Here is an 8022-nt window from a genome sequence, read left to right on the forward strand (position 1 = left end):
AACTGATTGAAGGTGTAAGGTGAGGCAGAATATGGAATCAAGGGTAATATCAAGTTTGCAAACTTGTAAGACTAGAACAATAGTGACTTTGACAGATATAGATGTCTGGTTTTGACATATTGAATTTGACACATCACCAGGACAACCAGTTTAAAATGTCCAATAGACAGTTGGTGATATGAGAAGGAGAGACAGTATGGCTGTGTATACATATACATATATATATATATATATATATATATATATATATATGAATCACATGCATAGAGATGGATATTTAAATTCAGGTAGACTAATGAATTCACAGAGAGAATATAGAGAGAAAAAAGAAGAGGAACCTAGACAGAATCTTGGGAAAAAGAACAATTTAGGGAAGGGATAAGGATGGTGAATCAGGCAAAGGGAGATTGAGTGACTGATTATAATGGGGGTGTTGTTGTTAATAATAATAATAAATGTTTTTAAACACTTATTATATTTCAGGCACTGTGCTAAGTTCTTTAAAATTATCCTGTCTGATTTTCACAATAATCATGGAAGGATTATTATTATCCCTATTTTACAGATGAAACAAAAAAAAGAGGTTAAATGACTTGCCTAAAGTCACACAATTAATCATCTGAGGCTAGTTTTGAATTATGATCTTTCTGACTCCACATCCAGTGTTTTATCTATTTCATGAGCTAACTGCTTTACTACCTTGATAAATAACTGATCAGAAAAATAGAGAAAGTTAGACTGGAGAGTAGTGTCATGAAAATCCAGAGATGAGAGAGTATCTAAGAGAAGAGGATGCTCAGAAGTTTCAAATAGCTCAGGGAAATAAGGAAATATGAAGATTCAGAAAAGACCATCAGATCTGGCACCACTGGTAACTTTGAAGAATTAATTTCAGTTTTGGTTGAGGTAAGAAGACAAATTGTGAAAGGCTGACTGAAAAGAAAAGAAATACAGGCAGTAAATATAGATAACTTTTTCAAGGTGCGTGGCTTAGAAAATAAAGAGAGAATGTGGATAATATGGTTTGTAAGAATGATAGTCTCTTTTTTAAGGATAGGAAAGACATGAGAATATTAGAAGGTAGCAAGGGAGAAAAAATGGAAGAATTATATGAAGGAGTTTTGAAGTGAGAATAATAGAGTTTTAATCAAATGATCTAAGAAGTCTCACTAAGAAAGAAGCAAGATCTTTACCTGGGTGGGGTCCCAGGTAGGAGTAGCAGTGAAGGGACAGGTACAGCAGAGAATAAGGTGGGAGGCTTGAATAGAGAAAAGAAGAATAACTTCTCTGGGAGTGAGTTGGGAATTAATTAGAGAAAAATAAAAGGTTTGCCTTGATGAAGTGAGTTCCATTTGAAGTTCAATAAGATATATTTGTAGTACATACATTCTATGCTGTTTTGTGACTTCCGCCAGCTCTGTGAAGCACCAAATTGAGTAAGAATGGAATAGTTGGAAGTTGGAATATTTCAGCACTAGGGTTTGAAAAAGGAAAAGATGAAGATATATTCAAGAATTGAATTGTTTAAATGTAGGATTAGTTTTGGGGAAAGAGGAAAATGAATTCAAGATAGAAGTACTGGCCTACTGAGAATATACTGAGGAGGGAGGTATTAGAAGTGGTAAAGAGGTGCAAGTATAGGTTTAGGAGGAGAAATGAGTGTATGGTGCAATTGAGTTGGAGTAGAGGATTAAGTAACAGGATATGGGGATATAGAGAAACTGGAAAGTTTGGATATATAAGGAAGCATCAATATGAATATTGAAGATCCTTAGTATAATAGACAATAGTCAATAAACATTTATTAAGGACCTGCTATGTGCTAGGCATCATAATTAGTGCTGGTTATACAAACATGAAACAGTTCCTGCCCTTAGGGAATTTATTATCTAATACAAAAGAAAGCTGAAAAGCAAGAGATTAAAGGAGGTATCTAAGTTGATATGGGACATAGTGAAGAAATCATTCAGAAAAATCCCAGGGTGGTACACTTAAGTGAGAATTGGGGGAGATATCTGAGCTGTGCCTTCTCCTCAAATGGCAGTTTGGAGTTCATGGTCCCACTCTCTAATCAGAGAAATTGGTATGGTATTAAGGTTGAAGAGATCTTACAGGATGATGAAGCTATCCCAATAATGAGCTTCCTGGGACATAGTGCAGAAGTTAGAAAAAGAATAGTATGACTGTATGAGAAATGAGCTAGGTACAGAAGTGGGGTAGGTGAAGGAGAGGAAGATAATCAATTTAATGCTGAATTCCTGGAGAAAGAAGGGAGAATAACTTGAACTGTTAACTAATAAGCACTAGGGTCTGTCTAGGTTTAAAAAAAATTAATTGATAAAATGTCAAGAAGGAGAGGTTGCTGAATGATGGTAACAAAAAGAAAATCTGGAAGTGTTAAAAAGGAGCAAGGAATATGCCGACTTACCTTCCAATATTAGTAAGTAGCTTAGGGATAAAGTAAGTATACAAGTAATGCTTCAGAACATTGGTGTCAAACATGTGGCCTACAGGGTGAGTGTGACCCACAATATTCCCAAGTGTGCCTGAACCAGATTAAAATGTAATTGGGAAATATTTAACAACATAAATAAAAATGCAACAAACATAGACAATATTACATTATAAAAAAAAAAAAAACTTAGTATATTTGCGGCCTGCAGGAATCATTATGTACAGATTAGTGGTCCCTGTTCCTATTTCAACTTGTCACCAGTGCTTTAAAGAATGATCAGGAATACAACATTCTTTGTTTAATGAGAGCAAGTAGATGAAAGAAAGTATGAGAGAAAGGTCCAGAAGAAAAGGAAGTTTATTCATTATGGTATGGAAATTCTGAAGGATCCATTGGAAGGAGGGGACAGAGTTGGAGTGGTTCATAAGTAATATAGGGTTGAGTAGGATAGGGATGAGAGAATTGAAAAAATGGGTTAGGAATAATTTGTTCTTGAATAGCCAGTTATTAAGTAAAACAGAGATAGACTCATGAGTGGTTAGAAATTGCTAGCCCTTGGAGTAATAATGGATGGTAAAAGAATTATAATGCTCAGTCTTCATAGAATGGTATTTGTGATTAAATGCCAGAGTACTAGGTCCTGGTTGCCCATCTTTCAAGATGCCTGAGTGGGGACAATAAAATGATAGCTATACACATATACACACACATACACACATATGTGTGTAAGAATATGTATGTATATATGTATACATGTATAGAATGTAAGTTCCTTGAGGTAAATAAGGAACCAGCCCTTAGCACAGTACTAAAAACATAAACCTTAATAAATGCTTATTGGCTGATATATTGATATACTGTAGATATTTTTAAAAATTAAGGAAAGCCTTAATTCAACTCAAATAAGCAAGCACTGTTTGAATACTTGTTATTTACCAAGAATTAAGGATACTAGACAAAATAAAAACAATCACTGACCTTAAAAAATTTACATAGCAAGGTGGAGGTAGGGGAATTTTGAGGCTGAAGAATTGACACATAAGAGCTACAGAATGTAATGAAAGTGTTTAACATTTTATTCTAGAAATAATAGGGAGCCAATAAAAAATCTCTGAAAAGGGGATTGACATGCTTAGAACTTTGCTTTGGGAATATCAGATTGGCAGAGGATGAATCAAAGAGGGAAGAAACTGAAGGGAGAAGAATTAGAGGGCCACTATAGTAGGCTTATCAAGAGAAGATGAAGGCATGAATTAGGACTGCTTCTGGGTGAAGGAATAGGAAAGGGCCAATAAATGAAATATTGTTAATATTGGATAAGGATAATTTGGGAGTTGAATGGATTTAGAAGGTGAAGGAGAATGGAGTCAAAGATGACTCTCAGGTTGTGAACCCATTTAATTGAAAATATGACAGCACCTTCAGTAAAAATTGCAATTTCAGAAAAGAGTTGGGATTCTTTTGTTTTTTGGAGTGGAATAATTAGTTTTTAGAGGGATGTATTGAATTTAGGAAGCCTTCATGGTATTGGATAGAGCCTCTGTGAAGGATTAATGGGAAAATGTAGACAAGAACTAAAAGGCATATAATTAGTAGAGGAAGATCAAAATCAGTTAAAAGAGATCAAAAAGGTTTCTGTTGAGTATTATACATGTTAAACCTTTGTTTTCCCTTGCTTCAACAAAACCTGGAGTTCTGTTCCAAATTTTCTAAGGTCAAGAGGAATTGGATTTTAGATTTTGTCGTATGCTTTTGCTACCTATACCACCCAAATCCTTGTGGCCCAGTGTCATGCTGAGTGAAATATTGTTTTGTGGTTAGGGGTTATTGCTATCTCACAAATGTTAATGAAGATTAGTTTCTTTTGTTCATGATCCATACCTATATAATTAGAATATATAACAAGATAAGAATATGACTCAAAGTAAAATAACTCTACATTTTCTTGGAGAAAAAATTAGCAAATTCAGCTTACTTAATAGTATAATGATATTCACTGTTCCCTTCGCTTTTCCTAGTCAATGAAAACATTCACCTTCATGTTCTTCAAAAGTTAACATCCACTGGTGAAAGCACTAAAATTCCTATACTAATCCAAAGCACAATATCTCAAGGATTGTTTATGAAAACATGTTTATCTGGGTATCTCAGAATCTATATTTTTCCTTATTACTTAAGTAAGTACTTATTATTTAAGTAAGCTTAAGTTACTTGTCGAAGGTCGGAGATGATGCGTCAGGGATGAAACTTGAACCCATTTTTACCAGGTTGCAAGGCAGGCTCTCTTTCCATTATGGAAAGCTGTCTCTAATTGTTTATTACTTACATAAATATTACATGCATTCCCATTGTAGAGTTTGCTTCTTTAAACCATTTCACTTCTGTGGTCTCTGCCACTGTTTAACTGTCTCCTATTTTAAGGTAGTTTATTTTTACCTTGAGACTTCTGTATCTTTCAAAAATCTGGGTCTCATAGATATTACTGGGAATATCCTTCTAGAACTCATGTATATTAACATGAGTAAACTTTAATCTGGAATACTTCCATATCCAAATCAAATCAAAACTTTATTCCTGGAGTTTCTGTATTTCTCAAAGTTAAAACCTAAAGATTTTGTAAGTTTTCAAGTGTCTCTTATTTGTATATGACAGTCTTTTTATAACCTTTGGTTTAATAGACAATCTCTGTTGGAATGTGATGGTCACATCAGACAAAATTCACCTACCTTCCATCCATCAAACACCATTTTCAGTGAATTAGCCTGGATGGAACAAAAAATGCTGGTGGCAATCAGAAAAAATGACAAAATAATTATTTTAAATTGAATATCTAAATGATTCTTCCTACTGAAATAGGACTTAAAATGTCTCATAACTTCTTCACAGTTTATTTCTTTTCATTTTGACCACAGATAGTTTCCTAACCTAATCCAAGAGGTTCCTATTCTTCTGGGATTTTGAAAAAACTTCAACAAAACTACATTTGGGGTTCTAAAATTTACAGTATGTTATTTCCATTATAAAGAATATATTCCTTATTTTTTTTACAATCTTTCTGAAAGTACTTTTTTTCTCTAAAAGAAGATGCAATTGTATGAAATCTAAAAAGAAAAAATGACACAATGAAAGCAACTGCATGTTCCTGTGATACTATTATAATAAGTGGAAATAGAGGTGGCTCTTGCCCTCTGTTACAGCAAACAGATGGTCACTCCATCTTAATAATAAAACCTCTTGAGAAAAGGACAAAAAGTTCTCATTTAAATTTTTTGTTGTTGTTTCTCCTTGGATGAAATCTTATCTTATTATAAATCTTAGTTTAAACAGAAATGGTAAAATGAAATGGTGCTGGATTTGCATTTCAAAGACCTTCAGTTAAAGTCTGGCTTTCCAAGTACCATTTATATATCATTAAGTGAGTCACATAACTTCTTTGGGACTCAGTTTCCTCATTATAAAATACTAAGCCTATATGATCACTATGGTCCCCTTCAGCTCTAAACTTACAATACGTACCTAGGTTTCTTCTCCCATTCCAATATCAAATATTTAATAGGAATAGAGTCTGGACCTGAAACTTTAATTGTATAGTGCATTGACATCAAATTCAAATAGAAAATGGGGATTGGGAGGAAAGGCATTAAATCATTCATAAGGGGCTGAATATTTACTTTAAAAACCACACATTAACATTATGTTCTATTTTGTTTATATTTATTTTGTTAAATATTTCCCAATTACATTTTAATCTGGTTCAGGCCTCACTTAGGAACCTCAATACCTCTGGCTTAGAGAACTCTTATTCCAAGAATTTAGGGAACCCTATGGCAATGCAAGTCAGCCCCTTGTCGGGTCTTAGACAATTGCCTAGACCATGAAGAGATTAAGTTACTTGCCCAAAGTCAGAGAAGGTATGTGTTAGGAACGAGACTTGAATCCATTTCTACCTGTTTCTAAGGCAGACTCTCTTTCCATTATGGAAAGCTGTCTCTAATTGCTAACAGTCATCAATTATAACATCATCTGAAGCATCTATTAGATATTATTTGTCTAAATTTCTATAAACTCTGCATAATTAAGGCTTTATATTCAGTTCAAATGGTAACTTTGTACTAAATACCATGGAAAATAAGCAAGAAGGAAAAGAAATTATCTCTTTTCAATGAGTATACATTTTCATTGGGGAAGCAAACCATCTGTGTATGAAATAACTGGAGGAAAATGAAAGGCTGCATGGGATCAAATGGATAAAGGGAATACTCATAGATATAGGAGGTTAGGAAAAAGACATTGATGCTGTCTGGATGATATCTTGGAGGAAGTACATATTAAATGACAGAAAAATTCAGATTGGGAGTTGAGTAGAGGTCTTTGGAGCATCTATTACTGTTTGATCCTCTCAATTGACCCCAAAACTTTGAAATGTATGAATTAAATAAAAAGATCAACATTTCTGTAGATGCTTATTTATGGTAGAAGAGAAACATATTCAGCATTAACCATAAAAATAAATTGGGTAATATTATGATATAGCTGCTATTTTACTGTTAAAGCCTTGAGCAATGATAGTATTCACCATCATTCATCTACCATTTTTCTATCTTATTGATGAAATAATTAACACAATAAATTTTCTTTCATTGAAATAGTGATCAATTAAAATATTGCCATTTAAAACTGCCCAATTAAAAGGTAATACAATTGTTCATTACTCAAAAAAATATTGTTTTCCTAAAAGAGAGACCAATTGTATTCTGTGCTATGCAGCAACAAATCACACGCACACACACACACACACACACACACACAGCGTAATCTAGTGGAAAGCAATAGACCAAGGGTTGGGGAGGGAGTGGGGAGAAGGATATCCTTTTAAAGTGTTCCACCTTCTTTCCATCTAAATTTATGTAAGTCTATGCAAATTCTACATCCTAACCCTGTCGCTAAAGCAAGGCACTGAACTAAGATGTGAAGGGGGTTGGAGGAAGAAGGAATGAGGGAGGAGTAGGAACAGGGAAAAATTTATAGGTAGGATTTGATACGGAGTGAAAATTTAGATTACATACCTAGTATGTTTTGTGCTCCCTTTCTTCCAAAGAGGAAATGACACTTTAGAATCCCTGGGATGCTGGAACCACATGCAAAAAAGGATGGGCAAATTTGTCATTCAGAATTTATGAAGGATGTTTTTCTTCTCACTGACTAAAAAGAACAAATCAAACACTAGGTTTCCAATTCTGAAAATTAGTAGACTCTGGAGAGCCAATTAAACATTATTCCCCTATCTCGACTCTGTTTTAACATCCTTCTTTATTGCACACTGTTACTTTCTCTCACAAGGTAGGTAGATGGTGTTATTAGGCTAATTTTGGGACAGTTATCATTATAATGTAATTTTTGCAATTATGTGGTAGACCAGGTGGCAAGACAGCATGGCTTTGCCTTGCCAAGGTGCAAAACAAATTCAGTGTTCAATCAACCTGAGAGAGAAAGGACAATTCTCATTTGCATAAACATGTAGCCACGGAAACGAGATGCACAGAGGTATAAGGGGAAAGAGACCTATT

At 34.1% G+C, this 8022-nt stretch overlaps 1 long non-coding RNA gene across 1 annotated transcript in view; it reads right to left on the bottom strand.

The window, feature by feature from the left end:
* Window positions 1–7813, bottom strand: part of LOC116423413 — a 94609-nt gene extending 86796 nt beyond the window's left edge. The window contains exon 1 of the long non-coding RNA XR_004234023.1: window positions 7522–7813. This is a non-coding gene — a long non-coding RNA (uncharacterized LOC116423413). The remainder of the gene's footprint in view (window positions 1–7521) is intronic.
* Window positions 7814–8022: the final 209 nt, after the last annotated feature.

This window comes from Sarcophilus harrisii, chromosome 1 (assembly GCF_902635505.1).
Source record: "Sarcophilus harrisii chromosome 1, mSarHar1.11, whole genome shotgun sequence".
Classification (NCBI taxonomy): domain Eukaryota; kingdom Metazoa; phylum Chordata; class Mammalia; order Dasyuromorphia; family Dasyuridae; genus Sarcophilus; species Sarcophilus harrisii.